The sequence below is a fragment of the Mustela lutreola genome, chromosome 2 (assembly GCF_030435805.1).
Source record: "Mustela lutreola isolate mMusLut2 chromosome 2, mMusLut2.pri, whole genome shotgun sequence".
Classification (NCBI taxonomy): domain Eukaryota; kingdom Metazoa; phylum Chordata; class Mammalia; order Carnivora; family Mustelidae; genus Mustela; species Mustela lutreola.
This window is the reverse complement of record NC_081291.1, coordinates 29,812,505-29,828,365: the sequence shown is the minus strand read 5'-3', so window position 1 is coordinate 29,828,365 and position 15,861 is coordinate 29,812,505. Positions and strand designations below refer to the sequence as shown.

Sequence of the window (15,861 nt, the reverse complement as noted above, 5' to 3'; positions counted from 1 at the left end):
AAGTCACCCCAGTCAAAGCCTGATTTTCTTTCCACTAAGACATCAAGGACAGCACCAAATCAAGTATAAGAAGTAGCTTTTTCCTTCTATAATAAACAAAGATGCTCTTATTTGACTTCCTGGGTTTCCTATTCTCACACTTTCTGACCCAGAGTGTTTAAACATTGTGAAGTTAATGCAAAACAGATAATCTGTTCAGATAAATAGATCCAACATTGTCTACTCCAAGGGTGGTTATGGGGGTCACAGACAAGATATGGGCTTTAAATGATCAGAGTCAATCTCACAGGTAGCAGCTACAGGTTTATGGTGTAGTCTATAGGGAGCATCCAACCAGTCAATGTTTGCTAGACATCAGTAACATGCTGTGTTCAGTGATATGAAGATTCCAGGTGTGAAAAAGATAAGGTTCCTAGACATATGTATGCAAATAAAGCAAAGAAGTATGTGATAAGGATCAATGGAAATGTATGAATTTTTTTATACTTACTTGAGAGAAAGAGAGACAGACAGGCAGAACACAAACATGTGGAAGGGCAGAGGGAGAGGGAGAAGCAGACTCCCCACCACACAGGGAGCCTGACGTGGTGCTTCATCCCAGGACACTGGGACCATGACCTGAGCTGAAGGCAGAGGCTTAATGGACTGAGCCACCCAGACACCCTTGAGTTAACACTGTTGAAATGAAGGGCAAAAGAAACTTACAATTGGTAGACACGACAAGACTTCATGGAGGAATATAATATTTGAACTGGGCCTTGAAGGAGGGTGATAGTTCCATTGGGAAGGAGGGATATGTCAGGTGGATGAAATGGCACATGCAAAAGCCTAGAAATGAGAAAAACCTAGAAGTCAGAAAGGGGCCAAATCCATCTGTCATGGACTTTGTGCACGAACAAAACTTCAGTTGTTAGCTGTTTCATTCATAATGGTGAAGAGATAGGAAACAGGAGATATATTTAACCAAAGTCAACTCTGTACAGAAGCCACTTAGGGATTTCTTATTGGAAGAATTAGGCTTTTGTTTTGTTTTGCTTTTTTCAAATAACAGCTTACTCAGTAGAATAAATCCAGTGCAAAGATTTTTACCTTGCACACTTGTCATATAGTGGGCAGATGCTTCCTGTCCATTGAACAGAGTTGAGAGAACTGACCTAAGCATAGTCTTGTTAGGTTGGACCCAAAGGTAAAGAGCAGTCCAAAAAATTGGATTGATACAGCTTTGATGATTGGTGCTTGATACAAACCTCAACTTTAAGAATCACAGCATTTTTTTTTAAAGATTTTATTTATTTTAGAGAGAGTGAGAGAGTGCATGATTGGGGGGAGGGTCGGAGGGAGAGGGAGAGAATCCAGCAGACTCCACACTGAGCTTGGAGTCCAATGTGGTCTTCTATCCCAGGACTCCGAGATCAGGACCTGAGGCGAAATCAAAGTCAGTCCCTTGACCCACTGAGTCACCTAGGGACCCCAAGAATCATAGCATCTCTTAATTATGTGTACCTTAGCTTAATATTAGCATTAGTTGCAAATTCTGTACTTACTCTCCAGACATGACTCTGTCTCCCAAGAATGGGGAAAAATGTACCTGGATTTTTTTGAGTAAGAAATAGATACAAATATTACCATGTAACATTTATGGAGTACTAACCATATGAAAAGCCCTGAAATGAAAGTTCAGGTACATCCTCTCAATCTTCATGTCAGTACTGTGAAGTGGATAGTATCACTATTATTCACAAGGAGATTAATTCACAGTTAAATAATTTGACCAAAGCCCCATTGCTAGTAGGTAGAGAAGCTAGGATTTGAAACTAGGCAATGTGGTTCTAGTATATATGCTCAACTGCTAGATACTAAGATGCTAAATGGAAATAATAATGGTATACCTCTCATAGTGTCATTATGATCATTTCATGAGTTAATATGGGTCAAGTGCTTATCACAATATCTGGTGCCTAGTAAGTACTCCATAAATGATAAAAACTATTATTGGAACATTAAGTTACTTGCCCAGAGTTGCTTACACCAGAGCACCATGCCTTCAACCCTTATAAAACTGTATAGATAATCTTGGCTTCACTATAATCATGTCATCTTTTGTTGTTGTTTTACTGAATTTTGCTTTAGAAAGCTCAACTTACTGCAATGTTTTCAGAGGCCAGCAGAAGTAAATGAGTTTCATGTGAAACATGTAGAAATCTCATGTACATTAAAGAACATGAGTTCTTCAATCACCATGACTTGAGCATTAAAAACACAGATGCTATTCCCATGGCTACTGTAGCATTATTTTTATAGGCTAAAGGTGCAAGCCAGAGTGTCCATGGATGAATGAATGGCTTAACAAAATGTTATATATAGGCACAATGGCATATCGTTCAGTCTTTTAAAAGAAGGAAATCTTTTATTTATTTATTTTTTATATTTTTTATTTTTTTTTTATTGTGAAATTTAAAAAAAATTTTTTATTTTTTATAAACATATATTTTTATCCCCAGGGGTACAGGTCTGTGAATCACCAGGTTTACACACTTCACAGCACTCACCATAGCAATACCCTCCCCAATGTCCATAGCCCCACCCCCCTTTTCCCAACCCCCCTCCCCCCAGCAACCCTCAGTTTGTTTTGTGAGATTAAGAGTCACTTATGGTTTGTCTCCCTCCCAATCCCATCTTGTTTCATTTATTCTTCTCCTACCCCCTATACCCCCATGTTGCATCTCCACTTCCTCATATCAGGGAGATCATATGATAGTTGTCTTTCTCTGCTTGACTTATTTCGCTAAGCATGGTACCCTCTAGTTCCATCCACGTCATCGTAAATGGCAAGATTTCATTTCTTTTGATGGCTGCATAGTATTCCATTGTGTATATATACTACCTCTTCTTTATCCATTCATCTGTTGATGGACATCTAGGTTCTTTCCATAGTTTGGCTATTGTAGACATTGCTGCTATAAACATTCGGGTGCACGTGCCCCTTTGGATCACTACGTTTGTATCTTTAGGGTAAATACCCAGTAGTGCATTTGCTGGGTCATAGGGTAGTTCTATTTTCAACATTTTGAGGAACCTCCATGTTGTTTTCCAGAGTGGTTGCACCAGCTTGTATTCCCACCAACAGTGTAGGAGGGTTCCCAAAAAGAAGGAAATCTTATCACATGATAGAATGTGGGTGAACCTTGAGGATATTATGCTAAATGAAATAAGCCAGTCATAAAATGACAAATACTGTATGATGCAATTTATATGAGGTACCTGGAGCAGTCGGATTTAGAGAGACAAAAAGTAGAATGGTGGTTGCCAGGGGCTGGAGGGAAAGGGAAATGAGTTACTCTTTCTTAGGTAGAGTTTCAGTTTTGTAAGATGGAAAAAGTTCTGGAGATGGTGATGATTGCATAGCAGTGGGCATATACTTGATGCCATTGAACTGTGCACTTGAAAGTGGTTAAAATGGGGTCGGCTGGGTGGCTCAGTGGGTTAACAGCTCTGCCTTCGGCTCAGGTCATGATCCCAGGGTCCTGGGATTGAGCCCCTCATTGTATCATCGGGTTCCCTGCTCAGTGGGAAGCCTGCTTCTCCCTCTAGCTCTGCCTGCCCCCCAACCCAACTCCTGCTCACGTGTGCTCTCTCTCACTCTAAAATGAATACATAAAATCTTTAAAAAGATGGTTAAAATGGGGGCCCTTGGGTGGTTCAGTTGGTTGAGCGACTGCCTTCCACTCAGGTCATGATCCTGGAGGCCGGGGATCAAGTCCCGCAACAGTCTCCCTGCTCAGCAGGGAATCTGCTTCTCTCTCTGCCATCCTGCTCTCATGCTTGCTCTCATTCTCTCTCTCTCTCAAATAATAATAATTTAAAAAGATGGTTAAAGTGGTAAATTTTTATGATCTGGGTATTTTACCACAGTTTCCAAAAAGCACATATATAAATTGAAGTTATATATATAAGATTTTCAATATTTCAAGTCTATATATTCAATATATATAGTTTATATTTCAGTGCAAGGGCCTTCATAGTCATCATAATAAAAATGAGATCTTTTTGAAAAACAGGTAGAAGTCATTTTCTTTCTTACACATTGTGAATGCTACTTAGTAAAAAAAGAAAAAAATCTGTTTATTTTAAACACTGAAACATTAATTGGAACTTTCAATATTCCACAGCTGAACACTGGGTTTCAATAATCCTCTTTGCTGTTTTTCTGATGTTCTTATTTCTAAAACCCAATTCTCCTGGGAAATGCATTACTCTCTCTTATAGCAGGTGAACAATTTCTATAATTTAAATATTCAAAAATTTGAGGCCGCTCTGCAGTGGGAGGACACAGTAGGCAGAGATGTTATTATCTTGAGGATACCATATTACAAATAAATTGGATTCTTCATTCCCTTCTGGGAAAAGAGATGGGAACCGATATGTTTTTGAACACCCATTAGCTTCCATGGTTTTTGCAGCCATACAGGACACTTTGTATACATCATCTTATGGGACGGAGATGAAACAATATATTGAATGTTGAGACATTGCAAGTGTTTTCCTCCCCTGGTTTAGAAAGAGGGAGACTTGCTGATGCTTTAGTCAAGGAGCTACCTTTATTGTACAGGATTCAGGTGTTCCTAAATGAAAATGAAGATGGAGAGACTCAGTTCATCTACATATCTGGCACCTTGATACTTAGTGCCAAAAAGTTCTTTGTTTTGGGGGCTGGCCTATGCATTGTAGGATGTTTAGCAGCCCCTGCTTGAGAGTCATAGATATACATGTTCATGGTGGAGGTTGGGAGGGGAGAAGAAGCAGGGCTAGGGAGGTGACAGAGCTGGATGTTATAGACAGTGTTGGATGCTACTGCTACAGACAGAATAAGAGAGAAGCCCCAAAAGGATTTTGAGAAATTATTATTTTTTTATAAGTTTACTTTAGAGAGCAAGGGGGAGGGACAGGGAAGAGGGAGAGAGAGAATCCCAAGCAGGCTCCACACTCAGCAGTACGGAGCCCTACTTGGGGCTCAATCTCGACCCTGAGATCATGACCTGAGCAAAATCAAGGTCGGATGCTTCACTGACTGAGCCACCCAGGTGCCCCGAGGAATTATTAAGAATGAATGTTCCCCTTTATAATTTTCTTGGAAGTTTGAATCGAGATTCTCTGACTCATGATTTTCTCTCTCTGGTTGTTATTTCTTTGAACGTGATTTTTGTGTTGAAACTGAATCACATAGCATGGGTTTGTGTAGATTTCCTGTGGATTACACTTATAACAGTCCTTTGAATTTGCATTTTCTCCATTTTTATAAAAGATGGCCTGACCTTTCCATAAGGTCAGATTGCATGGTGTGCCATTCTGCCTTTTTTTCCCTTTGCCTTCCATAAAGGGAATATGCTTAGTTTCCTTGAGATTTTAAAAAGAATAGTAGGAGGGGCACCTGGGTGGCTCAGTGGGTTAAGCCGCTGCCTTTGGCTCGGGTCGTGATCTTGGGGTCCTGGGATCGAGTTCCGCGTCGGGCTCTCTGCTCAGCGGGGAGCCTGCTTCCCTCTCTCCCTCTCTCTGCCTGCCTCTCTGTCTGCTTGTGATCTCTCTCTGTCAAATAAATAAACAAAATCTTAAAAAAAAAAAAAAGAATAGTAGGAAAAGATACCTCCCATTCTCTTTTTAAATGATGTCAGATCTGATATTCAGAGGTAATTTACTATCTGACCATCCTATGATTTAAAAAGTTCTGTCTGCCGCTTTATTACTATTGCTCTAAAAATTACCATAAGTTCAGTGGCCTAAAACAATACTTTTTGGAGACCCGTCATCAGTGGGCTTAACAACCAGGTGTTGACTGGGCTGCATTCCTTCCAGGACTCTGGGGACGGAGAATCTGTTTCCTTGCCTTTCCAGTTTGTAGAAGTCACATACATCCTTGACCCTGTAACACCTCAACCTGTTTCTTTCATTTATCTTTTTGTCCTGCCTGCCTCCCTCTTAGTAAAGACACTTCTAATTACTTTGGGGCCACCTGAATAATCCAGGACAATCTCTCCCTCTTAAGATACTTAATCACATCTGCAAAGTCCCCATTGCCACATAGGGTAACATTTTCCCAGGTTCCAGGGACTGGCATGAGGACATCTTTGAGGGAGTGGGTGTGCCCACTCTGCCTCCAACAGCTAGAGTATAAACACGGGCAGGATGTGTGGTCTCATTCTGCTAGCATGCTTGAATTGCTCCATCTTGATTCTATTTATTTATTTATTTATTTATTTATTTATTTAAAAGAGAGAGAAATCACAAGTAGGCAGAGAGGCAGGCAGAGAGAGAGAGAGGGGAGGAAGCAGGCTCCCTGCGGAGCAGAGAGCCCAATGCGGGGCTCGATCCCAGGACTCTGGGATCATGACCTGAGCTGAAGGCAGAGGCTTTAACCCACTGAGCCACCCAGGTGCCCCGATTTTATTTTTTTTTTAAGCTCTTGAAATTCTTAGGCTTAGCCAACATTTAATTTTCACATTAGAAAAGTGATAAGAATTACTCAAATCATAGTAATATTGATGGAGAAACCAATAGGGCTTTTATCACAAACCCAAGTTCCTCTTTAACCTCATTTCTAGTAGCTAATTACCAGGTCTATTCAGAAGGACAAAGCACCTTCAGTGTTCTTCCTGAAACATACAACACATCTAACAGTTAAACGTGTGCAATAAATCCTCTTTCAACATTCAAAAGTATCATGTAATCAGCACAGTGCCCAGCACAGAGTAGTGTTTCAGGAACATTGGTTTAATGATTGAAAGGCTACATGATCATATCAGGTTTTATTAATGTTAAAATACGTTGGGGCTGAAAGCTGTTACTTATTTGTTATTTATTTGGGGATAATGTGATTTGACCTGTGTCACCTAACTTCTGGTGAAACTCAGGAGTTGGGTATAATAATGCTGATGGCATTTCATTTCACCTTTTCCTTGTTAATAGATTCAAACCAGTTTCTCAGAAGCTTTTTTACTCACTTTCGTAGGTGCTTAATAAAGTGAAATTCTATGTGATTTAAAACTTGCTCCTTCTGGAAGGTTCAGCCAAGGACTAGAGGGAGAGTATATAGTGTATGATTTAAGAGCATGGACTTGGCATTAGTTGGACAGCATGTTCAAATTCCATGTCTGCCACTTGTTGAGAAGCTGTGTGTCTTCCCTGTGCCTCGGTTTCCTCACCTGAGAAGAATGATAATTGTGTCTCTCAAATCATAGGGTTATGGTGAGGGTTTCAGGGGGAACAATGCAAAATGCAGTCAGAGCCTGGCACATAGTGATCACTTAGTAAATGCGAGCTAATATTTGTCCAATTGAATTATTATCTATTTAGGGATAGGACTGTAAAGTAGGCTTTCTGGCACTTTCCTGTGTCCATGACCATTTTGATGGGATTTTTGGGGAAGGAGCCATCTAGACAAGAGAATATGTCCCCTCAACTTTTTTGGGAAGAGGTGAGTGTAAATAGATGGGAAAATGAATACACACAGAATACTAACAAATAACAAAAAAGGAAGAGGTTCTGCCTGGTGCTCACATTTCACCCAAAGCTGACAGAATGAAAACAACAATTTGCTAACATTTTCTGAAGGCCTACTATGTACTTTGCTTGTCAGTGACACAGGGAGATACAAGATACCCATGATGATTAGACTGTATTTTTACAATTTACCAGTGATCTCCTATATGCTTTATAGTCATTATCTCTAATCATCATGACCAGCCTATGATATCTGTGTTCTACCCCTCAAATTCCGGCCCCTCATTCCACAGGAGGGGAAATGGAGACCTTGGAGTTCACAGCTAAATAAAGCGTGAACTCAAGCCGGCTCTGACTTTTTTTTTTTTTTTTAAGATTTTATTTATTTATTTGACAGACAGAGATCACAGGCAGGGAGAGAAGCAGGCAGAGAGAGAGGGGGAAGCAGGCTCCCCACTGAGCAGAGAGCCTGACATGGGGCTTGATCCCAGGACCCTGGGACCATGACCTGAGCTGAAGGCAGAGGCTTTAACCCACTGAGCCACCCAGGTGCCCCCCTGCTCTGACTTCTATGACCCACTTTCTGTCCATTCAAGCATGTGTGCTTTGTACCCTTTATCCTGGAGAGAATATGTATACATATAAACAGAAGTCACAATAGTAAGCAATACAAGGTAAGCACAAACTATGGGGCACAGACAATAAGTTGGCTCTTGGAGTTCATAGGAACTGGAACAATCATGGAGAATGGGTCTGACCTGGGTCTTAAACCTAAGTAGTCAGGGCGTCTGGATGGCTCAGTAGGTTAAGCGTCTGCCTTCAGCTAGGGTCATGATCTGGGGATCCTGGGATCCAGCCCTGCATTGGGGTCCATGCTCAGTGGGGAACCTGCTTCTCCCTCTCCCTCTGCTGCTGCCCCTGCTTGTGCTCTCTCTCTCTTACTCAAATGAACAAATAAATAAAATCTTAAAAAAAAAACCAAACAAACCAAAAAACACAAACAAGTAGCCATCAGAGACTAGGGAAACCAGTAGGGTTTTCCAAGTTAGCAAGATGGCCTAAGTCAACAAGAGATGAGTGGAGTCTTAAAGAAAGGAGGACAAAATGTTTAATTTCTGTTTCCTGTTTGATCAATTGGTAGTGGTTCTAGGTTATGCATTTATGTGAGAATTGCCTAAATGACTGACTGAGCTGTTCAAGTAAAATAGAAAGCAACTGACAGAATATGGTTGGAAAGGTATTGGAACTGGCTTTAGGGTTTTTTAACCTCTTTCAAAAGGAATCCTTTAAAGATGTGGAGTGAGTGATGAAAATTAAAACAGGGATGTAAAGTGACAGTTCAGTACCTTCTCCAAAAATTAAAACTGAATTACCACGTGATCTAGCAATTCCGCTCTTAAGTATGTACCCCAAGGAATTGAAAACTGGTCTCCCCATAACAGTTTGTACGTGAACATCCATATCAACATTCCTCTCAATAACCAAAATGTGGAAACAGCCCAAATGTCCCTCCACAGGTAACTGGATGAACAAACTGTGGGATAGCAATATAGGGGAACAGTATTCAGCCACCAGAAGGGGTGAAGGGCTGATACGTGTTATAACACCAATGAACCTCAAACACACTATGCTAAATGAAGGAAGCCAGACACAAAAGGCCACATAGTCTAGGATTTGATTTGTATGAAATGTCTATAATAGACAAATTAATAGAGGCAGGAAGATGACTAATGGTTGTCAGGGATGGGAGGAAGGAGGGAGGAGAGAGTGCATGTTTAATTTCCATCAGAGGTGATAAGAATGTTCTGGAACTAGATAGAGGTGGCGTTTGTAAAACACTGAATGTGCCAAATGATACTGAATTGTAGACTTTAAAATGGTTAAAATGATGAATTTTATGGTATAGATATTTTACCCCAATTAAGACAAACAAACAAGCATGGGATGATCTGAAATTTAGGATATGTGGATGTAAGGGGGAGCTGGGGATACTTGTATATACATCAGCTAAAACTCGAGGGTCTTAATATAAGAAAATTAGATCTTAAAGCATTCAAGAATGATACACTTTGGGTTTTTTCTATTATAGTCAAATAAAACTAAATTTAATCTTTTATTTAAAAGCTACCTGATTTAAAAAAATTTTTTTTTATTAACATATAATGTATTATTAGGCCCAGGGGTACAGGTCTGTGAATCGTTAGTAAAAGCCACCTGATTTTTTAAAAAAGCTATCTGATTTTTAAAATATCTGATTTTACTAAAGCTTTTCTACCCATCTATCTAACCTATTTATCCAACACTTTGTTTACCTAAGTAGACGACCTTCTCTCGGCACATACCTAGAAAAAATTCTGTGATAATAGCCACCTGACATCTATAATAGGAAGTCCTGGATGGGAGAATTTGGCATGATTAAAGCAAGCTTCCCTCTTATTTTTCTGCATTGTTTGGATCCTTTATATTGAACGCATATAATTTTTAAGAACAGCGTTGTGTGATTTTTTTTTCTTAAATTAATTAGCCTACAACAAACACAGAAGGTAGAGGCAAATAAGCCAAGCTGTAATGGCAATTAATTCTGAGGAAAATATGGCTGTTATTTCTCTTTCTGTCCTAGTATTGGGATACTTTTTCAATCCCCAAAGTAGTATTTTAAAAGTTTATAAAACTTAGAAACATTAAGAAAATTTCCCAGTGTGAAAGCTACTAGAGGTAGAGTCAACAGAGGTTTGGTTGGGGGTGGGGGTTTCAAGTTCAGATTTGCTTAACTCCAAAACTCACTTCTCAGCCTTGAGTTAACCTTGCCATAAGTGATACAGTTTGTTTTTCAAAAATTCAACCCCAGTGCACCATTCCACCCCCACCCCCCGCCCCCCGATTCTAACTACTGATCGAGTCCTACATCTGGCATTCGAAATGCCAAGACTGCAGAGGAGGGTATTGTCTGTGGTACCTCTCAAGAACACGAAGAACTTGCTTTGTTTCCAGGAAATTATCCACCTACTACCAAAATGCCCACGGATGGAGCATCTGCTGTGTACAGGGCACAAATGAGAGGCGTTTCGCAGAGAATCCGAGTCTGAAGTTATCCAGGAATTAGGATGCCCAATAGCCCGCTGCAGAGAGAGTTTTGTGGTAATGAGACATTCGTTTGCTTATTTATCTATCTACTCACTGCTTATTGAGTTCCTGGGAGCTATAAAGGTTGATTCCTGATTGTCACTAATGTGCTCCTTAAGACATTTTTGGTTGTAAGAACAGAAACCAACTAAAACTAAGAAGAAAAGGGAAACTTTATGACTGAAATACCAGGTAGTTTTGCAGGTTTCCAAGAGGGACGGCCTTAGGCACCGAACGGCAGCGGGGATGGGCTTTGGAGATTTGGAGCAAATGCTCTGAAGACAGATTGTCAAACAGATTGTTGGAGTCTTTGCTCTGATGTGAGCCCTCTGTTCTTGAACAATTTACTTAACCCCTCATTGTGCTCATCTATAAAATAACTATCAGAACAAGAACCACCATCACCAGCTATCATAGGTGGTTCTGACATGAAGCAGTAACGGGGGTGAAGGGCAGATCACAGTGCCTGTGACTTAGTAAGCACTCTGTCACTGTTGGTTTTTGAATTCTCTGTCACTGCAGGCTCAGTTTCTTAACTTTCCAGTCTCCATGGTTAAGAATGGCCACTCAATCCCAGCTTCAGGGAACAAATTAACTTGCCACTCTCTTGGTTCCAAATGGACATTTTTAGAGAAGAAAATGCTTGGCTTCATAGAATAGACATCCATCCTTGGTCAATGAACTGAATCCAGTGGGCAGGGACCTATTAAGTAATCAAGGCTGCCAGGAGCCTAGTTTGTAGCCACGTGGATGGTGGGGGGAAGGGGAAAGGTGGTGGATACTGGCCAAACTGAGAAGCATACAACACACCAAGGAAACTTCTAAATGTGCTACTTCTTAGTAGTGTTTAATAGGAAAACGGAAAAATGGAAACAAAACAAAACAAAACAAAACAAAAAAACCAAGAGAGAAACAAAACCAGAATGCCAAACAACAAAAAAGAAATACCCCCCCCCAAGTCTTTGTTTTATCTGAGATGTCCAAAGAATATTTCTGTATCATCTTTCTACTAAAACACAAAACAAAGCAAAGAAAAATAGTGTTCTTAGATTAAACATTTCGTGATGGAGAGTTTGCAAATTACCATGGAGACGATGGAGGAAATTATGCACTGGCTCTTTTTTTCTTCACAGTCTATGCATAGGGATGGACGGAGGTATTAGCCTCAGCTCTGTTTCCCACGGTGAACTGAAGTGTTTTAACAAAATCTGCCACTCTATCAGCAATAATAGACTTCTCTACATGTTAATGTTAAAATTTTTTCATTGTAATGGATTCAACTTTACTAAACACCAGCCTATATTTTCTTGTCAAGTAAGATGCCCTACTCTAAGCTGTGACTCTCTGATAATCTGGATAATTTTTAAATGATGTTTTTAAACATCATTTTAAAATGATGTTTATCTTCTAATTTCATTCCAGCCTCCATTAATAACTAACTAGGTTACAAGTATCTTTTATTTATAAACATTTGGTTATAAGTGGCAGATAATCCATTTAGAGTAGTTTAAATAATAAGGGAAGTTACCAGCTTATTTAACTGCAATGTGCAGTGGGATGTTAGGTTTCAGGTATAGATTGGTCCAGAGGCTCAACCATGTCACTAGGAGCCTTTTCTTTTTGTTTCTCCATACTGTCTTCCCTAACATCAGTTTCATTGAAAGATTGGTGTCTTTTATGAACACCAAACGTTGGCATCAGGAAGAGGGGTGACACTTTTCTGTTTTAACAGACAAGAGAAAGAATTTTGGGAGGAGCTCCCACAGAAAAGAGAGGATTCTTCTTTCTCAGAATTCCTCCAAAAAGCCATCCACTCTGGCTAGAAGGAAACACTGGTTGACAAAAACCAGTCAGAGCCTACCCTTGGACTCTAGGGAGAATTTAATCACAGACAAACCTTATGCCTGAGAAGTCTGAGGTCCTATTAAAAAGGAACAAGGCTTAGAGGGTACACAGGAGTGACAACCAACAAAGGTTCTCTCCAAAACGTAACTCTTTATTTCGTGGCCCACTCTTTTGTTCCTCCCTAGGTTGGAACGCAATATAACCTTTTTGCCAGTTTTTGGTGAGTGTAGCTAAATGTCCGACTTTAGTGCGAGAATAACATCCACCTATTTATTATGGGCTGCCTCAGAAATAAATGAAGAGGGTGGCTTCTAGCTTTTCCCTTGAAGTCCATCAGAAAGATGAGATTAGTTCTGATTTATTAAGGAAGTACCCGTATGTTTAATAAAGTACTATGTAGATCTATTTTCATATTATGAAGGGGATCATGCTAAGACATCTTGATTTGGGTTTTAAAATAGTTCCAGGCTGGCTACCAAGCCCTGTTCCCGTTAAGGAGCTATTACTAATAATTTAGACATTGGTGAGTGTTAGCTTCATCTCATTGTCTATCAACAGCCAAACTGATGCTTGAATTACTTGAGGTTATATAGCAGTAGGGATGTCCTCAAAAAAGAGTGTTAAAGGGTGGGGAAATCATATAATAGAGGAAAAAATCAATTCGGATGAAATTTGGAGACTCTTTAAATCATGTGCTTTACAGACTTCTTTGGCTCCCTTTGATCAAATAAAACAAATTTGAACATCCAGAAAAGTGAGGTTGATAACCAGAGGAAAACGTTGTTAGGTCAGATAATTATTCTTTTTATAATGCTTTTCCCTGGTGGCTTGAATACTTACCAATATCTAATACTTTTCCTCTTCCCAGTTTGTCTTGTAAAGGCTTTTGAGATCTTCTTGGCTTAAGTCTCATGGCGTCCAGCGGAAGTCTAAGATCATTCCTGGTATGCTTCACTATTGATATAATGAAGGAAAGCTACTGGCTGTCATTTCTTGAGCAAATTAACAAGAAGCATCATATCACTTTGTTCTGTCTAAAATGTCTCCCCAAGCTTAGTATTTCTTTTTTCTGACAGAAAGGAAAAAAAAAAAAAGGAAAAAGAAAAGGTTAGAAAAAAAGTTAAGCAAATAGATAGAAGAAGTCATTCTTTGTAGTATGCTTCTTGCAAATCTTTTGTTCTCAGAGTTACCTTTGGTTGCTCTCCTTAAAACTCTATAATTTCTTGTTCAATCACTAGAATACATAGAGTTTGTTGAAAATTGTTCTTTTTAAATTTTTTTCTGTGTTTTTAAATGTGATAATTAAGTGTACCTGTGTAATAAAGAGATGAAAGTTTTTAAATTGTTATAGTTTTATGGATGAAAAGACACAGCCTTTAAATGATCACATCCTCCTTTATATTAAATTTTTTATCTTTTTTTTTTAAAGATTTTATTTATTTTTCTATTTGAGAGAGAGAGAGAGATCATGACCTGATCAGAAATCAAGAGTCAGACACAATCAGCTGAGCACCCAGGTGCCCCCTCCTTTATATTAAATTTTATTCTGGAGGTGTTTTATGATCACACAGTAGAATTTGTGTTGCAAACCCAGGTGAGGGCTGGCTTGTAGTTACAAATTCTCAGGGGAATTTTTTTTTTTTTTCCTCTGCCTTCATCCAGATCTGTTTTATTCTGGTTGCTTTAAGTATGCAAGGTTTATCTCTCCTTGCTCCGTGCACTGAGGGTACAACCTGTTTGGGTTTCTAGTTTATGTGAGAACACCAAATCAGCTTCCCTCTACACCCCCAACCCTACGCCTCAGACACCCCTCTGAGCATTGGTCAATGTCAAAGTTCAAGGTCTTGAGTCTCAATAGAATGTCTCCCAGGAACCATGCTTTTCTCTTCCTGGCCTCTGGAGAATCCTTCTTTCCAGCTTAGCCCAGCAAAGCACTTAAATAGACATTTTTATGTTTTTAATCCAGCTTTTTACTTGTTTCATTCAGCGGTGTTGTTTATCTAAGTGTCTGCCCTGCTGACATGAAAGTACTGAATTGCTTTCTAAAATGGTCTTTCAAAGGTTTGTTTACAAATAATATGACCTGTGGATATGTGAGGTCATACATTCAGGAAGACTTTCTGCATCTATCTTAAATCTCTTTTTCATTTATTTTTAAAAACAATATTGAGGCAGCTGGGTGGCTTAGTCAGTTGGGCATCTGACTCTTATTTCAACTCAGGTCATGGTTTCAGGGTCACGAGATCTAGTCCTGCATTGGGTTCTGTGCTTTCTCTCTCTTTCTCTCTCTTTTCCCCTCCCCACCCACCCCTCTTGCACTCTCTCTCTCTTTCTCTTTCACTCTCAAACACACACACACAAAACTAACAAACAAAAACAAAAAGCAAAAGCAATATCAGGTGACCTTCATAATTATCTCAAATCAGCATTGTTGCAGTCTGTTTTGGTTCAATAATTCATTCTCCAAATTAGGACATGCCTACCCCAGGAAGGGCATGTCCTATAATGAGAGACAGGGTGAGGACTCAGATATAAGGCAAATCTCTTCTTTCTGGTGAATAAATGAGAAAAAAATTATTTTATATTTGTGCATATGTGGTATTTGCACCCAAGCACTCATAAGAATCCTCTACTTTCTATATGGTTGGCCTGTGTAGGTCTTCGTCTCTACTCAAAGACCTTTAGTTTCTTGAGGGTAGAGACTGTTCTACTTACTCCTGTGTCTCTTAGCTCCGGCATCATCACTGGGATTTGCATCTAGCCAGCTCAGGAAATGATGGAATAAAAGGACCTTAGAAGTGTTCCCATTTCCTGACTGTGTTCATATGTTCTTGACTATTTGCATGTTCCTCTACATCAGCTTTGGCTATAGTTGGAGCCAGAGTCTTCCATGTATGAAGGGAGTCACATGTTTCCCCTGTCACCTGTGGATAAGCCTGAGAGAAAACGGACGGATGTGGTAGTAGACACACCCATCTTGGCCAGCTGTTACTTTCCGCTTTCTGCCAGCAGAGTAGTTAGCTGTTGCTGTGCTCTGGATTCCGGAACCCCTGGATTGTCTCCTGCTTCCCATTCCTTATCACAGCCCCTGCTTCAGGGGCAAACAGCAATACGTTTGCAAGATCACTTCCTGAGGACAGTAAGTCCCACCTTCACCTTCGTGCCTGGCTGAGGCCAATTGAAGTGTCTGTGCAATGCTGCTTATATTCTTCTCATTCCCGGCATTTAGCCTGGCCCAACTTAGTCACTCATGATTTAGGATAAATGAATGAATCTGCATTCACGAGGGAGAGAGAGAGAACACCAACAGACAGAGTATTGGGCTCAAAAGTCCCAGCAATGACATTGAAAAATTTTCGTCTCAGTACCATTATAGAATACCATATTGAGAACAAGTAA

The 15,861-nt window shown here is 39.8% G+C and overlaps 1 long non-coding RNA gene across 1 annotated transcript; it reads right to left on the bottom strand.

The window, feature by feature from the left end:
* Positions 1-718: 718 nt before the first annotated feature.
* Positions 719-15,469, bottom strand: LOC131825784 (uncharacterized). Its single transcript, XR_009351301.1, has 5 exons — positions 15,178-15,469; positions 14,867-15,013; positions 13,653-13,774; positions 13,303-13,531; positions 719-828 (listed from the first exon to the last, which is right to left on the bottom strand). It is a non-coding gene; the product is annotated as an uncharacterized LOC131825784 (long non-coding RNA).
* Between the last annotated feature and the right edge of the window lie 392 nt (positions 15,470-15,861).